The sequence below is a fragment of the Papio anubis genome, chromosome 9 (assembly GCF_008728515.1).
Source record: "Papio anubis isolate 15944 chromosome 9, Panubis1.0, whole genome shotgun sequence".
NCBI lineage: Eukaryota > Metazoa > Chordata > Mammalia > Primates > Cercopithecidae > Papio > Papio anubis.
In genome coordinates this window covers 90,607,085-90,630,412 of record NC_044984.1, presented here as the reverse complement: position 1 = coordinate 90,630,412, position 23,328 = coordinate 90,607,085, and the positions used below count along the sequence as shown (strand labels likewise).

The following is a 23,328-nucleotide window of genomic DNA, read 5'->3' as shown; positions in this document are numbered from 1 at the left end:
TGGTGGTGCGCGCCTGTCCACCCAGCTACTCTAGAGGCTGAGGTGAGAGGATTGCCTAAGCCTGGGAAGTAGAGGCTGCAGCAAGCTGTGATTGCGCCACTGCACTCCAGCCTGGGTGACAGAGCAAGACCTTCTCTCTTTAAAAAAAAAAAAAAGTTTTATGTCCCTCTTTAGTCTTTCCAATTTTTTTTTTAACTTTGATTCATTCTTTAATCCGACGGAGCCTCAAAGAGAAAGACGCTATTGACAGAAATAATGATCATTCTCATTACGCCGTGCCCGCCTCCGCCTACGTGAGAGCTGTCAGGTCACATGACACGATCCCAGCTTCAGGTGTCCCAGCTCCTCTGCCTCTGTCCCCCAAAGCTACTGGCCTGTTCTTGGAGACTGAGCTCCTTCCTGTCGGCCACAAGGTGGCGCCAGACGTCTTAATGTGAGTAGGAGCCGCACAGACTCCTTATGCAAAGTATGAGGTTTTTGCCTCCATTCTTAGAAGTCGAAATGCCCACTTATTTGTTCTTCTTTCTACTGATGGCAACCTAACACTTCCCTTTGCATGTTCCTTGTTTCATTTTTACTGAGGTGGGAGTTGAAGGGGCAGAATTAGCTTTGATTTTCTTAAGTTTCTATGTGGTGGGAACTAAAGAAACAAGGCAATTAAAAAAAAAAAAAAAGGCAATAAGAGCCCAAGAAAAGGAGAAAAACTTCTGGGTAAGGAATAAACAAAGTAGGTGCTCATGAGGTACACGTCTTTTTTCGTTTGTTAAGCTTTGCATGGTTAGAGAAATGAAGATGGATTTGAACACTTTTTCTGGAAAATTCTGGTGGGTTCAACTCCTCTGCCAGTATCTGCTATGCGTTTCCATGTCATGATGTTATCATTGTCTAAGACAAAGGGTAGAAGCCATTTCATTATAGAAAATGAACCCTGTACTTTAGTCAAAGAACTGGAAGACAACATTTTATATTATTGGGGATCTGCAATAACTCAGCACAGAGTAGTATAGGTATTAAGTAAATAAGGATAATATTTGGGGGAAAAAACCAACTTATACAAGTTCTGAAGTCTTTTTTATTATTTCTGTGAGTTGGAAGACTATTAAATTTTATTTTCAAAGGACATTTAAATTATTTTAATCATTATCATTGTGTATAAAAAAGGGATGAGGCCAACTTCATGTCTCCCAAGCTTTTCATTTATTAAAAAGTATTTGTCTTCTGTGAATATCTACAAATTGTCCATTTTAAAAAGGGTAAACAAAAGTAGGTATTGCTCACCTATTTATTTACCCTTTACAGTCTGCAGTGGTTTTTGTTGTTTTATGGAGTTTTTTTTTTTTTTTTTGAGACGGAGTCTTGCTCTGTTGCCCAGGCTGGAGCACAGTGGTGTGATCTCAGCTCACTGCAAGCTCCGCCTCCCAGGTTCAAGTGATTCTCGTGCCTCAGCCTCCTGAGTAGCTGGGATTACAGGAGTGCGCCACTGCATCCAGCCCATTTTGGTATTTTTAGTAGACACAGGGTTTCACCATGTTGGCCTGGGTGGTCTCAAACTCCTGACCTCAGGTGATCCGTCCGCCTTAGCCTCCCAAAGTGCTGGGATTACAAGCATAAGCCACCGCGCCCGGCCCAGTCTGCAATGTTTTTTAAATAACTCTTCCATCGGCTGGGCGCGGTGGCTCAAGCCTGTAATCCCAGCACTTTGGGAGGCCGAGACGGGCGGATCACGAGGTCAGGAGATCGAGACCATCCTGGCGAACACGGTGAAACCCCGTCTCTACTAAAAAATACAAAAAACTAGCCGGGCGAGGTGGCGGGCACCTGTGGTCCCAGCTACTCGGGAGGCTGAGGCAGGAGAATGGCGTAAGCCCGGGAGGCGGAGCTTGCAGTGAGCCGAGATCGCGCCACTGCACTCCAGCCTGGGCGACAGAGCAAGACTCCGTCTCAAAAAAAATAAATAAATAAAAAATAACTCTTCCATCTTGGGAAAGAGAAAGACTGCTGGGATTACATGCCTGTACATGTTATATCTAGCACAATGCAAGGATTACTGGGTTTTTAATGAATGGATTACATGCCTGTAATCCCAGCACTTTGGGAGACCGAGGAGGGAGGACAGTTTGTGCCTAGGAGTTCAAGACCAGCCTGGGCAACATGGTGAGACCCCATCCCTACAAAAAATACAAAAATTAGCTGGATGTGGTAGTCTAATCAGGTACACACACCTGTAGTCCCAGCTACTTGGGGAGCTGAGGCAGGAGGATCACTGAAGCCCAGGAGTTTGAGGCTACAGTGGGCCGTGATCGCATCGCTGCACTCCAGCCTGGGCAACACAGTGGGAACCTGTCTGAAAAAAAAAGAGAGAGAGAGAGATTTTTCAGATGAAATCACTGACAACCACTGAAATAACAACATATGCAATTTACTGTGTGTAAATTACCCCTCTTTCCTTCTGAAACTATGCCGTCTCTGGCTAAATTAGAAGTAACTCAATTGGTTTGTCAGTGACTTTTATATGGGTGAGTTTTCTTTGGAAAAGTAAATGATGGCTTCGTTAACTCCGGCTGAGAAAATGGCTTACAACCATTCTACTTCCTCCCACATAATTCACCGCACCCCACCCCACCACCATACAATCCAGCCCCATGTTATCCTACATTCTCAGAGTGGGTCCACACTAAGACAGAAAAGGGCCTATTTCCATCTGAGGCTGCCTCCTGTGGGTACCTCTTGATCCCTAACTTAACATTCCAAAACTTCGTAAGATGCCTGGTACAGAGTTTGTTCTTTCTGGGCTTAGAGAAGAAGAGGTGGTCAATCTGCAGGGTAAAGAAATAACTGGTTGTCCCAGAAGCACACCCTATTTCTCTGTACCACAAAGTAGCAAGGCAATTTAAATGAGATGGTGTGTGGAAAAAGCATGGCACCGCGCCAAAGGCGTATCTATGTTTTAAACCTTCAACAAGGTTTCTATGCCCCCTTCATATATGCCTTATATGAAGCCTTCCACAATACATAAACAGCTATTTATTTTTAGCCATAATTTCACTTGCATTACCCAGCACTTCCAGCACAGCCCCTGACAAACAATAGGTACTCAATAAAAAAGGTGTGTAATGAATCACAATTTCTTTGGATCTCAATTTCTCTAAGATGGGTATTGTAAGATCTGACTTCACAGACTCTTCCAAAATGAGCTAACAAGCCTAGACAAAATAATTGTATTTTGCTTCCCCCTCCCTGACCCCCGGGAGAAAGATGAACTCCCTCCCTTCTCCAGTGTCGTCTTCACTGTCTTGAGTCCTGTATCCCGCCGCGTGGCTCACCAGGTAGCAACACAGAGTGTGCACTGTGTAGTCTTCAACACACACACGTCTTCATTTAATCTCTTCTTTGAAAACATCAGACAAAAATTTTATTGGGTGGTTAAAGGAACATAAGCCTCCTAGATCAAAGCAGCCAACTGGTCACCCGGCCTTCCCAAATTGAGGCTGTCGTTCATGAGAGCTGCTTGGTTAACCACATCCACCTCCCCCTATATCAACATCCCCAGGAAACAGATTTAGAAGTCCTGGGAACTGCAGGGAAAATCTTTTCAGGTAACCCACTGTATTAAAACAGCAGACCATGTCTTGAAAGATGAGTGGGGCTATAAAAACCAGAGGTTCCTACAACCTGCGATAGTCCCTAGGCCCCCTTAGAGTCTCACATGGAAGGACAGGCTCTGCTGACAATGCTTTTTCTTTAAACAGATGGGCTGTTCCTTCCCAGACATTTTTGGACTAAAACCTGAACATTCACTTTCTTTGCAATTGTTTTTGTTGCCTGTGTTGTTTGCATTCTCTTAATTCTGGCTTGAAGCACGTCCCACAGTTCTCATACTTGGTAACGTTCAGCTTCCTCTTCTGCAGGTTGCAGGCAGGAAACTGGAAAATGGGCCACAGGAAACCTGGCCTCCTACATCTGTCCCACTTTGTCACTGCAGCTCTGGTTTCATTTTGTCTTGTGTTTTAGCTCTGTTTTAACCTTCAGCACTGCAGCCCAACTCTGCCTTCTGAAACAACACTGAGGTTCTTATCGCCCAAGAAAACTCAGAATTTTTGTTCCTCCCCAAAATAATTAACCCTGTGAATTCAACAGGGAAAAAATGCTAAGCAGATTCTCCTAAATAGTAGTCATTTGGATCAGAGAAGTGATTCATTAGATGTAATAAAGCTATTAATAAATCCACAATGAAAATTAAAGATTATTTCATAATACTGGACACAGCAAAAGTTTTTATTCTGTATTTCCTGTGATTAAGGTCAATGGAAAAGCACAAGTTATTTTAGGTAAATATGATTACGAGTGGTCCAAGGCTGCCTCATGAATTTTAACTTGCTGGGTTTTGATAAATAACATACAAAAATAAGCTACAATCATGTTTCATTATAAATATCACATCGTGATATATTTCAAGTTGTTTCATAATATCACAACTACTAAGTTGAACTATAAGAAATTATTGTTTTTGTAGATCAAAACTAGTCAAATACCAGCAATCTCATATATTCAACCTAAAATATATTCACATACATAAAACTGATCTCACACACACACACACACACACACACACACACACACACAATCACATCCCCAGGGCAGTTTCCTCTTCACATATTTGGTCCATGGACCTTTTTGAGAATCTAAAATTCTCTAGGAAAAAGATATATTTATACAAAATATACATAATTTCACCAGGATTTATAAAACTAACTTATAAATTTCAAATTAAGAACAGTGTTCTAAGAAAACGTTAGCTATTAATATATCCTCCACCACCAGCAATACTGTGATCCCATGGAATTCTCAAGAACAGCGCTCACAGCTAAAGAAATCCATTACTTCATTAAATAGGAGCTTTTCTTTTTAGTCCAATTAAATCTGATGACCACACTTACTATGTACCAGGCATTGTGCTGAGGGCTTCATACATGCTGTCTAAATTTAATACTCTCAGTTGGCTATGCCCATGAGGAACTATGACTTCGAAAGGTAAAATAAGACGCTCATGGCCACACAGGTAAAATGGGCCAACAGAGCCTCATATCCAGGGGCATCTGGTTCCAAAGTCCAGGTTCTTAATCAACGCACATATGCCCCCAGTAGAGGCTTCATTTCTCATATGCACACTTCACTGCTGCTAAGGGAAACGTCTCATTGTAATTTGTGGGAAATACATTCCCACTAGGAATCAAATCAGGACATTTCCTTGTTCATTGCTGGTGTTGCCTCATCTGCGTCTCCAGCTGCACCAGTTGGGTTCTGTTTCAAGAAAGAATCTTTGAATGCACCCCATCCACCATTTTGTGAACCACTGCCCTCCTTTCAAAGATCTGTATCATGGTTTAAATAGGTTCCAGGTTCACCCAACACTAAATATTAAGCAAGGGTGACTCTTGATACAAGCGGGACGTTGAGAAGCTCTGTGTTCTGGAAGTCGGTGCCTCCTGGACCTCCCACTTGCTGTGTGTGTGTGCAGGACGATGGAACAGGATGAAAGTCAGAGGAAACAGAAGTGAGCTAGCCTGGCCCGAGAGGGGCCCCAAACACACATGCACCTCACATCACGAAACGAATCATGAGAAGCACTTCAAGTGTGAATAGGGATAGGCTGGAATCCCAGGGACCTGTGCATGACAGTATCTGGCAAGGTCCCTAGCACCCAGCAGGGCCTCCAAAACTTTCCTTTACAAAGAAACACCTCTAGGGAAGCCCTGTTTCAGGGTCTAAGAAAGCAGTGTTCAGGATTTCATGGAGGACACAACATGTCCTGAAAAAACCAGGCTGTTCCGCCGTCAGTGATACTAAGATTTTGCGATCTTTCAGTTCGAGCTTTAAATTAATGAGCTCCCTAATCCCCAGTGAGCATCTGGCCCCCCGACCCCCATACTACTTTTGATTCTTATGTTTCAGAGGCCTTCGCTTGAATGGAAAATCTTTTATGCAAATGTCTGTACTATGAATATCAATACGATTCAATCCTGCACACAAGAGAAAAAAGCTGGAGGTCAAAATATACAAATTCTCATTGCAGCCAAGACCTTAAAAAGTTGTCCGATCTTCTGTGCCTTGGTCAAAGGTAGGAAAAAAAAAAAAAGGAGAAGAGTCATGTGAGCTACAGCAGGGATGTTAACTTCTGTATTTCAACTTTCTCTGTAGAAGAGGCAAAGTCAGTCTCATTTCTCTCCTTTATCTGCTATCAAACTAAAAGACGTCTTAAAAGTATTTGAAAGTAAAAATATATAATCCTTTTGATCAATACATTGTATAAATGATCTTTAAAATAAGGGTGGAACAATGTATTCAGCTTTAAAGACAGCTTTGACAGAAGTATTTTCTTAAATCTATGGTTGTCAATGTAAGAAAATGTTTATTTACTTAAAGATGGCTTTACAAAAATCAAAATAAAGGAAATCTTACAGACCACTTCCACTAGAATGAAACCCTAATCTTTCTGATAAACTTGAAAGCTTTTCTGTGCTAAAGAAGAAGCTGATGAAAGTCGAAATTATTTACCCAGTGCAATGAGAACATTTTTGCATGGATACAAAATGATGGCGGTTTTTCCACATCCAGAAACTGAAACATTTCCTGCCAGAGCATCCTCCAAACTCTTCTATTGTGTTGAAACTGTAAAATCTTTCTAAATCAGGACTTCCTCCTATTATGCTTTAGAGGCGTCTTTCTGGGAAGGGTAGATCCAAGGCAAAAGGTAGGAATTCCTGCAGCACCACCCAGTGGAAACATTACAAAAAAAAAAAAGGCAAGATAAAATATGTTTAATAAAAGAAAATCTCATGTGTTAACTCCTCACTCAAACTCTGGACACCACTCTTTTTGCATCGATGGCAACCTGCAATCTGTTGTGCTTACAAACAGCCTTTAACATCACGTCTGCCCTGTGTTTTGCACGTGTGCACACACACCGTGCCACGGCAGGGTCAGGAAGGATGGTGCACCCCTGGGGAGGAAGGGGTCCCAGGTGGGGTCAGGTGTGGGCTGTGACATCACCCCTTCCTCTCAGAAGGATCCCCAAGGGATCCTGGGAACCGGGAAGTCTGCACAGCTGTGCTGGGCACCCCAGTCCTGATGCAGCAATGAGTGTTTCCTGGCAGAGGGGTGCCCAACCATCTGTGCACCTTCCCCTTACCCTGGCCCAGCTGCACCTGGCCCGAGCCACCTCCAACATCTGCACAGCCATTCTACCTCCCTGGTTCTGTCCTGGAGAGAGTTGCAGAGCCTCTTCCTCCCCTCACAGCTCCTTTCTCCAGTCCCTGCAAAACTCCCTCCGGTGTGAGCATGACTTTGGCTCCCCTGACCTACCAAGGCCACAGTGCATCTCATAGCCTCCTCGGAGGTCATTTAAATCTGGTTGCACTTAATTTACTGCCTCCATCAAAACTCGTCTCTCTTCACCAGTGCCTGCTTCTCACAATGCATGACCCATCAGGCTATAATTTTCTTGGGAACTGGATGAAGCAACAAGAACCCTTGACCCTCTCCCTTCCAGCCCCTTCACAGAAAGCCCTGGCAGTGGCCTGGAGCAGAGGCGCCATTGCACGCTCTTCTCGGGAAAATTGGGAACTTTGTTGTCTTCTCTATAGAACTTAAAATGACAAAGTAAACTCAATCATTTCTGGATGGTTAAGTCACTAAAAAAAATTGCCCTCTGGCTGGGCGCGGTGGCTCACGCCTGTAATCCCAGCAATTTGGGAGGCCGAGGTGGGTGGATCACCTGAGGTCAGGAGTTCGAGACCAGCCTGGTCAACATGGCGAAACCCCGTCTCTATTGAAAATACAAAACTTAGGCGGGAGTGGTGGCGGGCGCCTATAATCCCAACTACTAGGAGGCTGAGGCAGGAGAATCGCTTGAAGCTGGGAGGTGGAGGTTACAGTGAGCCAAGATCACGCCACTGCACTCTAACCTGGCAACAAAGCGAGACTCTGTCTCAAAAAAAAACAAAAAAACAAAAAAAAAAACTGCCCTTTAACATCAGCCTACCTGGAAAAGTTAACCTTTCTCCCTTTCTAGAGTAAATCCACTGAAACCATTTTTAATCCCTCTTTTAAATGGTACACAGATATGGCAAAGGATAACAGTTGGCTGAGCTAGACACTGTTTAGAGTATATGATCAGCATTAACACTTTACAGCGTAACATATTTGAATTGCTGATAATTTATTATGCAAAGGGTTCATTGTAGTATATACATCTTTTCTTTCTTTTTCTGAAGTTTAACATTTGCCAAAACATGTCAGGGTTTAGTTGGCTAATACTGACATGACCCAGTCTTTGGTCCTACTCTATATAGTATTCTTGCAAAATGGTTATGAGTTGCTGGTATTTATGACCGAGGGATCACCATCAACATCTTTAGAGGTTTTTGAGAAGCACAAAGAACTACCTTACAGAGGTGGTTCCTGAAGCAAGGAACCGGTTAGTTTCACTGTTTTTCCTTCGTGCTCTTCTCAACAAAACGCTTTCATGGTTTAGGAAATGCAAATTCCAGGCATAAACATTTATACATAAATCTGGTATGGTAATACATTCGCTTTGGAAGAGAACTATAAAAAACAGTGACTCTGCAGTCTTCAAAATATCATCACCTGCTCATGTGGTGGACATGTGTGGGGATTTCAGCTGCGTCTGAAGTCACGAAGGTAGTCACTAGCCCTTTAATAGCTTTACCCTCCCCATATGCATATGTCTTGCTCACATTTTTGTACAACGGACATCAAGTCAAGCTGCGTATGATGGTTATGGTGCCAAATGCAGAGGACACCTAAGTATATAGGACCTCTAATAAAATTGTTTTTAACAGGAAGTAAAAATATAGTGGTGTTAAGGTAAAAGTGCAGGCACAGCGCTCTCACCTCTCATTCACTGTCTGTTTAAACCAAGCCCGACTTGTAGACAAACAACTGTAAGTGGAACACACTTTAAAACAGCTTGGTGTTCCTGGTGGGTACTGTTATTTCCAAAACTTGCAAAAATAAGACAGTGACTGATTTCAAAACTTAATAGTCTTCTCATAATGCCTCACATTTAAACAGATTTTTAAATTAACCGTCAAGATGCACTGAATAAATGAGGAAAATAACATTAAAACTGTCACTGAGGGGCAGACCAACCGTTCATTCATTCATGTCCAGGGAATGGTGTTAGGCAAAGACCACCAAAAGCATCTGATGGAAGAGACTGGCTATTGGTGGGCATTAGCATCAAACATCAATCTGTACCCCAAAGCATCCTCGCTGCCCTTAATTCCCACGCGGGCATCTACCATCCACTGGCTTGGGCAGTCCCTTTTTGAAATGTCACACACAACTTATTACTCTATCTGCTCTTCCAATAACTCTTCAGCGTGAATATATTAACTGTACAAAATCACAGCCAGATCCTGCTTTAGAGGATCTTTTTTTCCCTTGTGAAAGAAAATCGTGGCTCACGCCTGTCATCCCTGTACTTTGGGAGGCCAAGGTTGGCAGATCACGAGGTGAGGAGTTCGAGACCAGCCTGGTCAACATGGTGAAACCCTGTCTCTACTAAAAATACAAAAGTTAGCCTGGCATGGTGGCACACACCTATAGTCCCAGCTGCTCAGGAGGCTTAGGCAGGAGAATCGCTTTAACCTGGGAGGCGGAGGTTTTGGTGAGCTGAGATCACGCCACTGCACTCCAGCCTGGGCAATGGAGTGAGACTCCATCTCAAAAAAAAAGAGAAAGAAAGAAAGAAAAGAAAAGAAAGAAAAGAAAGAAAGCAAGAAAGAAAATAAATTGCCCTTTCATTAGGTAAAACACTTGAATCATTTGGTGCATGTCTGATTTTCTCCATCAAGGTCTAAAAGTTTCTCCTTTCTGAAAGACAAACTACTAGGCTTTAATATTTAGGTTTAAAAAAAACACACAAAGGATGTGGCAGAGGCTGAAGGAAGATGTCGCTCTTGTGGTTCAGCTCTGATTGAAATCAAAGCAGGACAACGAGCTTATCTGAGAGCTGTGAGCCCCAGTCCTTTGAAAATTCACAGTACACTTGAGTCATCTGATTCAAGATGTCTTCAAACAGCATATAGTTTTGTCATTAAAGTAATACACTTTAAGAAGACTTTAACACTCTTCAGATGACTTCATTTGTCACCAATGCAGCATTGAGAATTAACGGTACAGCAACTAAAGGGGTGAATTAAGTGAGGGCAGAAACGCCGAGTGGCTGACGGGCTCTTCTGTTTTTGCCTCAACTATCTAAGATGAAGTCAGTCCATCTATGGGCATTTTACACTGGGCTATGCAGGCAGCAAAGATACGACAACATCTCTCTGCCCAGAGTTTAATCAGTTCTAACCCTCACTCGGGCGTCACTTGGAGCATTTCGAGACATTTGTGCTAAACTGCTTTTTCAAAAAAGAAAAGAAGGGCTGGGTGTAGTGGCTCAAGCCTGTAATCCCAGTGGATTACCCAGGGGAGGCTGAGGTGGGAAGATCACTTGAGCCCAGGAGTTTGAGGCTGCCGTGGGCTATGATTGCACCACTGCACTCTGGCCTGGGTGACAGAGCAAGATGCTGTCTCTAAAAGAAAAAAAGAAAAGAAACCATCCAATGCCCTCTGGTCTAAATGATCAGTAGCTGGGGCTTGAAAAAAACGTACATAAATGTTAGCAGAAATAAATACCCTCCCAATGCTCATGAATTCTAATTGCCAGAGGGTTTCAAGATCATACAAGGAAACTGAGGTACTGCACCTCACACACAGTCCTAAAGATAATACTAAATGGTTTGGTCCCTTCTCTGTATGTTCATAATGGGATGTGCTGAGATGATCAGGAATCTATGCTTTCTTCTTTCCTGCAAATTCTGTAATAAATCCAGGTTCTCTCCTGACCTCTCATTGGGAAACAATGATTCTTCAAGGGTGGAGACGGTTAGTAAACATTCACTTATGCTCCTACCCTCTGCACAGAACCAGGGCTTCCATCCTACATGGAAGTGACTCTGCAAAGAGGAGCAGCACCAACTGAAGTCACCTATTGTCCCATTCTCTCAGAAGCAGACCTCCCTCTTGCAGCCTACATCTCTAAAGGCGCGTACATACTCCTCACCTTCCAGGGCGTAGGCCTTTCATCTGTGAATCAACTCCAACAAGGATATGCATCTGAGCCTCTAAAGGCCAGCCTTCCAAACTCCAGTAAGGGGACGAAGAGGGGAAGTGACATTTCCAGCTCAATGAGCATTAACCAGAGAAATATTCTTCACTTTTAGTGTTAGGGAATCATTCTAACATTTACACCTCCTTTTCTTGCGTAATAGAATAGTATGATCTTCCTGAGCCTCAGGATCATTAACCCTGAGGATGACAACAACCTACAGGTGCACGCAGAGGAGAACTCCTACTGTTGATTCCTGCAGTTACCCCAGAATAGATTTCGGGCTTATTTTGATGTTGCTGCTGCTGTTGTTGTTGTTGATGTAATTTCTCTATTCTGACAATTAAGTGCAAGGAGAAAAATCTCCTTAATCATACATTCTGCTTAATCAAGGTTTGACTATCAACAAATTGCTCCTTGGCAAAACCCAGCTGAAATGTATTAGGAGACCTAGTCCTCTTCCACCAAAAACAGTTTAGGTATTTAGTCATTCAAGTCTTCATAATCAGATAAGCAGAATCTTTCGTTATTTCCAAACTCAATCAGAAACATCATTAATTTCAAAAAGGTACAGATGGAAGCTACACACACAGGTTTTAGTGTAAGTAAAGAAGGACCTTTAACTGTGGATCTTACAGGATTAAAAACTGGTTATCCAAGGGAACTACGAAAACTTGATCAAGTGAAGTCTTTAATAAAGGACTAATGATGGTTGCTCTACAACGATTAATTCTATATTAAAAAAACTTTACACTGACAGTCTTTCCATATATCCTATCCCATAAATTACTGTTAACCGACCACTCTCAGTATTGATATCAACAATAGGGCCAAACCTTGTCCTCCAGGATACTAACGAATTAACCTCATTTCTATACATCTACTTTTCTTGCAAGTCTAAACAAAAAGTATGGGAAGTGGCATAGAGGAGCTTTTTGGCTGTCTTTATGAGTTTTCTTTTGGAGACATAATCTCACTCTGTTGCCCACGCTGGAGTGTAACGGCACAATCTCGGCTCACTGCAAGCTTCACCTCCCAGGTTCAAGCGATTCTCCTGCCTCAGCCTCCCAAGTAGCTAGGAGTACAGGCGTGCACCACAACCCTCAGCTAGTTTTTGTATTTTTAGTAGAGATGGGTTTTCACCATGTTGGCCAGGCTGGTATCGAACTTCTAACCTGCCCGCCTCAGCCTCCCAAAGCGCTGGGATTGCAGATGTGACCCACCACGCCCAGCCTGTCTTTATGGTATAACCAAGAGATCTGCCTGTTATTAATCCAAGTAACTCATTGTCTAGGAAAGAGATGGACATATCCATAGCAACAAAGGGCTTTATCAAGTCCAAGGGCAAAACAAGGTAGGGCTATACTGACAAGCTCCCCGCAACACACACACCCCTGCTTCAGATTATTTTTAATTCATTGAGTGCCAGGTATTGTATAAAGTGCTGAGATAATACAAAGGATGAGAAAAACTGAAGCAGGCCCAGAGGGAGCTTACAGACTGATGGCACCGCAGACATGCAGCACATGACACAGACATGCGCAGGCATCCCCCAATATCCAAACCAAACGGGGCTAAAGTTTCGGACAGTAACTTCAGATCATGAGGGATGCCATGCTATCACATCTATTTGGTTTCTGGGTTATGGAGAAAATAGCATTAATGAACAATGAGGGGCACCAGCCCTATCTTCAGAAAGATGTCTCTAAAATTGTCTAGTTCCTGGCCAGGCACAGTGGCTCATGCCTATAATCCTAGCACTTTGGGAGGCCAAGGCGGGTGGATCACAAGGTCAGGAGTTCGAGACCAGCCTGGCCAGTATGGTGAAACCCCATCTCTACTAAAAATACCAAAAGTAGCCAGGCGTGGTAGCGTGTGCCTGTAGTCCCAGCTACTTGGGAGGCTGAGGCAGAAGAATCACTTGACCCCAAGAGGCAGAGGTTGCGGTGAGCCGGGATCATGCCACTGCACTCCAGCCTGGGTGACAGAGCGAGACTCCATCTCATGTTCCTGTGTTTGAATGACAAGAATTTGGAGAGAGAGAATTCGGGTAATGAAGAAACCTGTAAATAAAGCCTGTGGCGGCCAGGCATGGCGGCTCACATTTGTAATCCCAGCACTTTGGGAGGCCAAGGCAGGCGGATTACCTGAGGTCAGGAGTTCGAGACCAGCCTGGCCAACATGGCGAAACCCTGTCTCTAATAAAAACACAAAAATTAGCCAGGTGTGGTGGCACAAGCCTGTAATTCCAGCTACTTGGGAGGCTGAGACAGGAGACTCTCTTGAACCCACATGGCGGAGGTTGCAGTGAGCCAAGATGGTGCCACTACACTCCAGCCTGGGTGACAGACCAAGACTCCATCTCTCAAAAAAAAAAAAAAAAAAAAAAAAAGCTTGTGGTAAGGGCTCTGAAGGCCAGGAGCAGATGACTAAGGGAGATCTACTCTAGGTGGCAGGAAAGGCTTCCCCAGGAAAAGATGGTGGAGCTGAGTGTGAACTAAAGGACATCTACAAATTGGTTAGGCGTGGAGTCTGAAAAATTGAGGGGTCAGGGGAAAATTCCCTGTCAGCATTGACAAAGACCCAGTGGACAGAGGGCAGAGGGCACCCTAAGCATTTGAGGAACTGAGGTAAAGCCAGTTTGGCTGGCCCAAATCACATCTTGCAGCTTGAGTTAGGGGTTTTCGTCTTTATCCTAAGCTGATGCCACTAGAAGATTTTTCAGTAGAAGAGTGACCTGGTCAGATCTGCGTTTTGAAAGGATTGTTCTAGCTCCTAGGGAGAGAAGGGATCAGAGGGGGTGCAAGGGAATGTGAAAACCCTCAAGATACAGCAGTGGGGGCAGACAGCACTTTCAGACTATCAGAAGGAAGGAGGAGGAATTTAACCAGGTGACCAAACTCTTATCTGGTGCTACAGAGCACCCAACTCAGACAGTCAGTGATGTCCCCAAGAATGAGGTGGCTGTGGGTCATTAGAAATCAGTGCTGCCTGTTACAAACCTCAAAAGACTAGGAGGAAAGGAAGCATGGCAGCTAACATTGGCCTTCCACTGGAGTGTTCCTTATTCAATAAGGGGCGAAAATGGAATTCAAGGGGAAACTTATGGGGAGCCCCTTTTTCCACCACAAAACAGCTGTTTACATTTCTGCATATGACTGTAAGTTAGGTATTTGGAAATGACAGCAAAAATTCATATCACACTTTCACAACTCTTGGAAGAAGAACTCAAGTTCTTTCCTCTAAATATAGTAGTACACGAATAGGGTTTCTGACTTCAAAGGGATTATCTCAGCTTCTTCACTTCAATCCCCCTTTTTAAAAAAAAAACAAAAAACAGGGTTTTACTCTGTTACCCAGGCTGGAGTGTAGTGGCACAATCACGGTTCACTGCAGCCCTGACCTCCCGGGTAGCTGGGACTACTGGCAAGCGCCACCACATCCAGCTAATTTTTGGCAGACACGGGGTCTCATTATGTTGCCCAGGCTGGTCTCAAACTCCTGGGCTCAAGTGATCTGCCTGCTTCAGCCTCCCAAAATGCTGGGATGACACATGTGAGCCACTGCACGCAGCCTCTGCTTCAACCACTTTACCATCAGGCTAAAGAAACTGAGGTCTGGGAAGATTAACTAATATTCTCTCATCCCAATTAGTCTTAAGGTAACACATATTACTTTTGGTTAAATCTTTTGCGGATATTAGGTAATGTAGAAAGGATTTTTCTTTTTCCTTTTACTGTATGATGAGGAAATCTATACATTCTGATTTATTTTTAACCAAGCAGGTTAAATAAAATACCACAATATTTTATCAAGGTATTCTGAAGTTTAAGAATCTATATGGTAGAATCATGAAATTGCCATAATGGAATTTTGCAAATAGCCAGGGATAATGAGACCCCATTTCCACAAAAAATAAAAAAATTAGCCAGAGGCCAGGCTCACTCCTATAATCCCAGCCCTTTGGAGGCTGAGGCAGGCAGATCACTTGAGGCCAGGAGTTTGGGACCAACCTGGCCAATATGGCAAAACCCTGTCTCTACTAAAAACACAAAAATTAGCCAGGCATGGTGGCACGTGACTGTAATACCAGCTACTCAGGAAGCTGAGGCATGAGAACTGCTTAAACTCAGGAGGTGGAGGTTGCAGTGAGCCCAGCTCGCACCACTGCACTCCAGCCTGGGCAACAGAGCCAGACACTGTCTCAAAAAAAAAAAAAAAATTAGCCAGGTGTGGTGGTGCACAACTGCAGTCCTATCTGCTTGGGAGACTGGGGCAGGAGGATCACCTGAGCCCAGGAGTTTGAGGCTGCACTGAGCTATGACAGTGCCACTGCACTCCAGCCTGCGTGACGGAACCAGGCTCTGTCTCTAAATACATAAGCCAAAAAACACTTGGGTATATGGAAATATTGTCTCTTTGAGCAGGGTTACATGTATGTATACAATAGCCATTAAGATCTGTGCATTTTAATATATGTAAATCATACTGTAACTTAAAGAAAAAAGAGAGGGGAAGATACCAAGAGCCTCGTTTTCTTTATTCTATTGCTTGGAGTACAGGGGCCCTAGCTTCACCAGTCTTAAGAGGAGGTCTCCAACAGGAGGAGTAAGTCCTCATGTTCTACAGCACTGCAGGATGACTATAATACAGTTCCAGTTAGCTACAAGGAAGATAATGAATGTTCCCAACACAAATAAGTCATAAACATTTGAGATGATGGATCTAATTACCTTGATCTAATTACTACACATTATACATATATAAAAAATCACTATGTACCCCATAAATATGTATTTATTAAATATCAATTTTAAAAAGTAAAATAAAAAGAGAAGGTATCCAGATAAGTGTTTTATACCTATCTCATCACTCCCACATTACACATGGATATTCAGAAATTGTTCTTAGTCATAGAAACTTTACACATGGATATTCAGAAATTGTTCTTAGTTATAGAAACTTTAAGCATACTTACTATGTGCTTTAGATCCTTGTTTTAGAGTGTGCAAGTAAATTCATTTCAGTCTAATTCAAATTAGAATACAGTAACATAACATCATCTAAATTTCTTCAAAAATATACAAGTAAATTTCTCAGCCATGTTATAAAGTACTCTTATATAATTCCTAGAAAAATGTAGTAATTACTTTCCAGGAAATGTAAATTAATACATAGCAATAAAGTAGTCAATGACTTTATTCCTAGTGGGAATTCAAACCAAATCACAATTTATTGAAATGACTAGTTCAAAGTTTATTTTAAAAATGCTGACATGTATGTAAATCTCCAGTAATGGATGAAAGGCCATTTTTATTTTGGTTTCAGGCAGGAACCATGGGGAGTTGAATTTCTGCATACAATAGTTATTTAAAAGACTGAGTGATCTACCATTTTGGAAGACATTTAGAATTTCACAGAAGGTTACACACACGCGCGCGCGCGCGCGCGCGCACACACACACACACACACACACACAGAGCTAATTTTATTTACTGGGGCTGCTCTATAAGTGGCAAAACTAGAGTTTTCATGGTCTCACTGCCATGTTTCAATCCAAAGGCTGAATGACCTAATTCAAAGTGGCTATGAACAGCAGTAATCTTGAGCTAAAAATCAATTTAAAACACCAACTTCAAAGTTTGGACACTCCACTGATAGAAAATGAAACAGTAATAGGAGTCACTAAAGCGTACAAATGACACCTTCCTCTCCCTTCGTAGTTGGATAATTTCAAAGTATATTTTCAGTTTAACCTGGTTTCTCTTCTTTCATCATTTAACATTCTATTTTGATGTGTAGTGCCCTGTACTTCCTGTTACTACATCTTGATATTCTACTGCAAATCATGACTCATCCTTAAATCACAGAGAAACTCATCAAAATCCAGAATTTCACAGCACATAGGAACTCAGTCTTTCAAGAGGGCAGCATTCTTAGAACATTACTTGAACCACAGAGGACAAAAAAACACTGAACGAGTCCATGAAGAAATTATGGCAATCCATGGTTGAGCCAACACATTTATTAGATCAATAAATAGAAGCTCTATGTGATCATTTCAGTCTCAGTACTAATTATTAAAATGTGTTAAGTGATAGTTAAGTGAAAAAAGTTATAAAACAGTAAGTACAGTGTGCTTTCAATTAAAAATGGTATGTGCATGTGTGGATATACATAGACACACATGCATTTTTTTAAAACTGGACAATTACACATCAAAATGTAAACAGTGGAATTATGGGAGATGTCTATTTTTTTCATTGCAGTTTTCTGTATCTTTGTAAGGCAATTCACATTAATATTTTTTACAACAAGAAAAAAAAACAACCAACCTTTAGAAGATACTATTTTGCTAGCATGGTCTCAAAGTGTGTTAAAAGTCGATTTATACAAGCAAAGAGAAATTAAAGATAACTAAGACATAAAAAACTTTCGCCTGAAACATACAAGAAAATCTGACAAAAATGGAGTCCCCTTCCCCTCTCACCTGTATATTTATGTACAGAACCTTAGGAAAGGGTCAGAAAACAGTCATCTGGGCTCTACAGCCAGAACAAAGCCAGAATAGACAGCCAGCCCATTTCTTTGAATCTTTAATGAGACAGCTGGTACAGTGGTTCACACCTGTAATCCCAGCTACTGCGGAGGCTGAGGTGGGAGGATCACTTGAGCCCAGGAGGGCAAGGCCAGCCCTGGCAATATAAACAATTAAAAAAATAAAGTTTCATGAGAAGTCCAGGTCTGGGAAACATGGAGATGACTAAGTCATTCCTTAGGACTGGAAGGGAACAAAACTAACAATTAGTAAGCAGCAACTCACCCTCAGTGAAAAAAGACTCTATTCCAGGAAGTCACATTCTTGGATAGTTTTCTATGAAATGTTTTGGGTTGTCATCAGGTCATGTTTTGCAACATTTCACAGCACCATATTGGTCTTCTGAATCAGATATATGAATATAATTAGGTACCATAGAACACACAAAATCCAATATCTGACAGCTAAGAAGGGAATATTGTAATTTACATACACTGCCTGGAAGTCCTTTAAGACCAATTTCAGGAAAAGATTCAAGCTCCAAAAAGTTACTACAAATTTTAATATATGACCTCAGAGTTACATGTACTGTATATTAGCACTTTTGACTTATTTAATGTTTTATACAAGAAAAAGAGGAGGTCTTTAATAAATGTTTAGGTAACTTCAAAACTCAAACGGAGCTGACAAATCACTGCTCTCCCCTATCTGGACTACTGCCATTCTGGTCTTAACAGCATTGGTACCAAGTGCATGAAGATGCTATACTTGCGGAGTTTCAGAGACGGCCTAATTCAGGACATAAAGGGTACACCATCACAATGTCACCATCCGTATGTCACTCTATTATTGCATGTTACTGACCAAAAAGAGAAAGAGAAAATTCGTGAATGCTATGTTATGTATGCGGCCCCAAAAGTAGAGCTGATGACTTTTCAATGTCCTATTTGTTGACTGAAAGCGTGTTAAAGAGCTTTCATCATCTTCATCATCATTAAATAAGATTTTTCTCAATCCACTATAGAAATGTTGGGCCAAAAAATTCTTTCTTGTGCAGTGTTGACTGGTTAGCAGCATCTCTGGCCTCTACCCTCTAGAAGCCAGTGCACCTCCTTAGTTATAACAACCAAAAACGTATCCAGACATTGCCAAACGTCTCCCGGGAGGTAAAATTACTCTTGAGAACCATTGACATAAATGAACCTATGTGTCCCAAATAATTACTTACAAGGAGGAATTCTAAATACTTCCTTTTTTATTTAAAGGAAATGTACTCTGGAGAGTTTACAATCTCCATTCTTAAGGAACTCTCACGCAAAATATATGAGATCTTGTAAGTCTTTTTTCTTATCTGTTATAAGTTTTGTTAGCCTACTCACAGCTTTCAATGCTACAATTTATTGAGCACCTACTCTGTGACAGGCATAGCATTAGGGACATCCTGTACTCATGTCCACTGACTCATACCCCAGTCGGGCTGTTTGGGCTGTTTGGGCTGTTTTTAGGACACACTTTGCCACCGTAAAAGAACTGCCAACACCTTAAAAGCAACATGTCTTTGTCAATAAAGGGGCCCCATCGTTCCAATCAGGTTCCTTTTGACCCTTTTTAGTAATTCCACACATTTCTAGGCAACATTTACATTTTTTTTAAAACTTTTTTTTTTTTTTTAAGAGAGCAGAAGGCCTTTGCTATATTTGGTATAGAAAGACCATCACTTTTCAAACTCAGAGGGGTTTGTAGGCAGGATCATTACTGGAAACTCTAAGAACACTTATGGACAGTCTCCTTAACTGCCTGACCCATGTGCCCTCCTAACACAATTTGTAATTTTATCATCCTCATAAACTGAAACTCCTAACTGACCTTTTCCAAATAAATGGGTGCCATGGCGAGAGAGAAAGAAAAAGAGATCAGACAGTATTTTGTAAGGCTCACAAGTGGATTTCAGCTCATGAATAGATGCCTGGAATATGCCCCACCCCCTCCCACCCCCAAAGACAGCACAGATGGAGAATATGGGTGTGTGTTGAGCTGCTTCTCTCCCCCTACCCCTCAACACACAGACACACGCGGGAAAAAAAAAACCTGCAAATCTGAAATCCAAAATGGCCAAAGTGACTTCAAAGTTTTCAAGACATGTCCTGAAAAAGCTCGTTGGGCTGCTGCACCCCTAAGTAAATAAAGCCGTAACTTGTCTCGTTCCCCAGCGCCGGGCTTCCAGGCTGACAGTGGCTGCACAAAACCCCTCCTGTGCCGAGCAGCGGAAACTCCTAATGAGATTAGTTGGTGTGTGTGCAGACATTACTTAGCAATGACTAAGGGGGCTCTCTCTTCCTGCAGCAGCCAGTGGAAAATTCAAGGAACTTTTTCCCCCTGCAGCAGCAGAATCCCTTTAACCCTCTCCCCAGCCAACTCCAAAAACAACTCAGCCTCCCCCTTCCCCGCCACCCCCAGGCTGGAGGACTGGGGTGGGGGGAGTTAAAGACCGGCCAGGGCCTTTCAAAGGAGGGAGGGTGGGAGGGGGCTGGCGGGGAGGGGGCGGGGGACCCCTCGAACACTACAAAGGAAACTGTAAAAGGCACAAATACATAAACCTGAGAAGGAGCAAACCACAGTTTCTTTGTGAGCTCCTCTAGTGAGTCATTTTCAAGATGCTGTCTGCTGCCAGTTTCAAAGCGGAAGCGCATGGCAATTAGTCTTGCCGTTTCCAGACAAGCCAGAAACTCTCCCGACACTCGTTTTTTTTTTTTTTTTTTTTTTTCTAAAAAGCCCCTTTTGCAGTTTCTGAAATAACATTTCTTGCTTCCACCTCCACCCGCCGCCTAACTGCAGCTTGTCCCTAGGATGATTCGGTTCAGAAAAGATAACAAAACCGAGACCTTTTATTTTTGCGTTTTAACTACTCCAAAATCTTAATCCCTCCTCCCCAAAAGTTACAGTAGCGTCACAGGCCAACAATAAGTTCGAAGGTAAAGAGGGATGGAGCGTGGAAGGAGCCCCAAGATCATTTCTTGCCCGGTCCTTCTCCAAAACCGTGCCCAGTAAAGACGCCGGCTTTTAAATGTCCGACTGGGCGTGCGCCTGGGGCGGTGACCTGGGCGGGGGTCACCTGCCAAGCGAGAGTGGACGCAGCCCCCAGCCCCACACCTTCGCGACTCATGCCCTCCACCGCCCTCTCCATCCCTGTCTTCCTCCCTGGATCCGAGCACCGGTGCCCTTTGCCCACTCGAGGGGAACCTGACTGAGGTCCCAGTTGGAAGGTCAGCGGTGGTCCAGCCTCCAGGCACTCTGCCTGCTCCGGCCACGGTTCTTCCCAGGGACCCGAAGTCTCGCCTTCCCCCGCTCCCCGCGCTGCCTGCAGCGGGGCCCTGGGCAAGCTCTCAGGGTTGTACGCCCGGCGCCCCTTCCTCTGGGCTCGCAGCGCAGCCCCAGGGAGGTGAGCCGCGGGCGCAGGGTCCCCGCAGCCCCGGGCCCGGCGCGAGCTCGGGCTACAGCGGTGGCAGCGACGCGGGCGCAGGAGCATCCCCGGCGCCCCCTCCCCGCGGCCGGCCCTCCCGTGCGGACGCACCCCCACCCCCACCCCGGCCAGCAGCCCACTCCGCGGCGCCCCCCGCCCCACCCCCATCGCGCCCAAGAAAAGAAAGAAAAAAAGAAAACTCCACCAAAGAAACTTTGTAAGTGTCCGAGCAACAGGCAGAAGAAGCCCTGCTACCTACCCAGATGTAGGGGAGTCTTCTTCGGGGGGAATTTCTAGGAGGACCCGGGCGAAAGCCCCCGACTTTCCATGCTGACAGGCGTCTGCAGACGGTCTGTGGCTCTTGTAATGAGATCCTGATTTTTCCCCCTTTTTTTCTTTCTCTCGCTCCTCTTTTTTTTCCTCTGGTGTGAGAGCAGGAAGTTGAGCAGTCAGGCCGAGCCGGCTCACTTCATCAGACATTTCAGGCGGTAGTCTGTAAACAGGTTTTTCCGCCTCCCGCGCCGCGCGCCCCGGCTGCGTAGTGCTGGGGTTGGCTGCCCAGGCCCGCGCCTCCCCCGCCGCCCCGGCCCCGCGCGCGCCCCGCACCGCCCCCACCCGCCCCGCTTCCTGCGCGGCCACCCCGGGGAGGAGCCTCCGACCCGCGGCGACTCAGCGCGGCCGCAGCCCCTCCCCACGGGGAGGGGGGTCCGCCCGCAACCCGCAGAAGCCGCCGAGCTTCCCCCGATGCCGGGGATCCCTCCTCACCTCTCCCCCTGGGGGTCGAGCGCGCGGGGCACCACGGCGGGGTCGTGCTCTGCGCAGTTGGCCCGGGAGGGGCGTCCCGAGGTGGGGAGGTGGCTGGACTCGCTGTTTCCCATCCGCCGGGATGAAGAGTTGGGGGGCAGAGGGGAGTGGGGTTCAGGGTTTGGTTGCGCTGGGCAAAGGACTGCTTTTCCTGTGGGTGAGGGCACAGTCTCCGTCTGGGGTTGGAGATGGACACCGTTCCTGTCTGGGTTTTCAATGTTTTAAAAGGCAGCCCTCGTGCTAGCTCCAGCCTGTAATCCCAGCACTTTGGGAGACCGAGGCGGGTGGATCACCTGAGGTCAGGAGTTCGAGACCAGCCTGGCCAACATGGTGAACCCCTGTCTCTACTAAAATACCAAAAAAAAATCAGCCTGTTGTAGTGGTGGGTCCCTATAACACCACTCGGGAGGCTGGGTGAGAGAATCACTTGAACCTAGGAGGCAGAGGTTGCAGTGGGCCAAGATCGCCCCATTGCACTCCAGCATGGGTAACAAGAGGGAAACTCGGTCTCAAAAAAAAAAAAAAAAAAGCGAGCCCTCAGTGTGGGGGGGGGGGAGCGGGGGTGGGGGGGCCTGTGGGGAAAGGATAAGGAACCACAACACTGGAAGCCATGGAAATAACCAGTGCCCGCAGGGCCAGAGACTGAGGCTTGAAGGGAGGCTGTGTGGTCTCAGGACTGGTCTCCACACCTCCACATCCCTCAAGGAGGTCCCACCTCTGAGGGCTCAGGCCAGGCTGATAGGAGAGCCCACCCATTGCCCCCACAAGGTGGGGAGGATGCCTGTTGAAGAGCCCCTCCCTTCCCAGGCCTGCGCCTCACTACTCAGGCTCCAGAACCTTACATTCCCATGCCGCCACTTAGCAGCCCAGACCCCTGGTTTTTAAACTTGACCCGAGGGGCTTGTTAAACCACTGGTGGCTGGGCCTCTCCTGGAGTCCCAGATTCAGTAGGTCTGGGGTGGCTCCCAGCCCCGGCTAATGTCAGAATCACCTGGGGAGTGTTTTGACACTCTCCAGCGATATAATCAACCCAGGCCAGTTAAGTCAGATTCTCTGGGGGCTGAGCGTGAGTCCTTTCAAAAGGCCCACATTCTAAGAGTTCCTCCACTACATTTGTTTCTATTTTTGCAATCTCTCCTGAAAAGATTATTTGTTTACAAATTTCTCACTGCGATCAACTGTGAGCTTCTAAAGGGCACGGGGTGTGTTTTACTGATTAGTTTCACATCCCAGCTCCAAGTGCCTATCTGAACACACAGGTGATAGGAATTTCCTTCGGGCATTTGCTTCAGGGCTCATGTGGGTAGTCCACTGGAAGGATGGGAGAATGCCCTCCAGACCTCTGAG

At 44.6% G+C, this 23,328-nt stretch overlaps 1 protein-coding gene across 1 annotated transcript in view; it reads right to left on the bottom strand.

The window, feature by feature from the left end:
* Positions 1-21,745, bottom strand: part of ELK3 (ETS transcription factor ELK3) — a 77,493-nt gene extending 55,748 nt beyond the window's left edge. The window contains exon 1 of the mRNA XM_003906987.5: positions 21,437-21,745. The gene's annotated coding sequence lies outside the window, so the exon portion shown is untranslated. The remainder of the gene's footprint in view (positions 1-21,436) is intronic.
* Between the last annotated feature and the right edge of the window lie 1,583 nt (positions 21,746-23,328).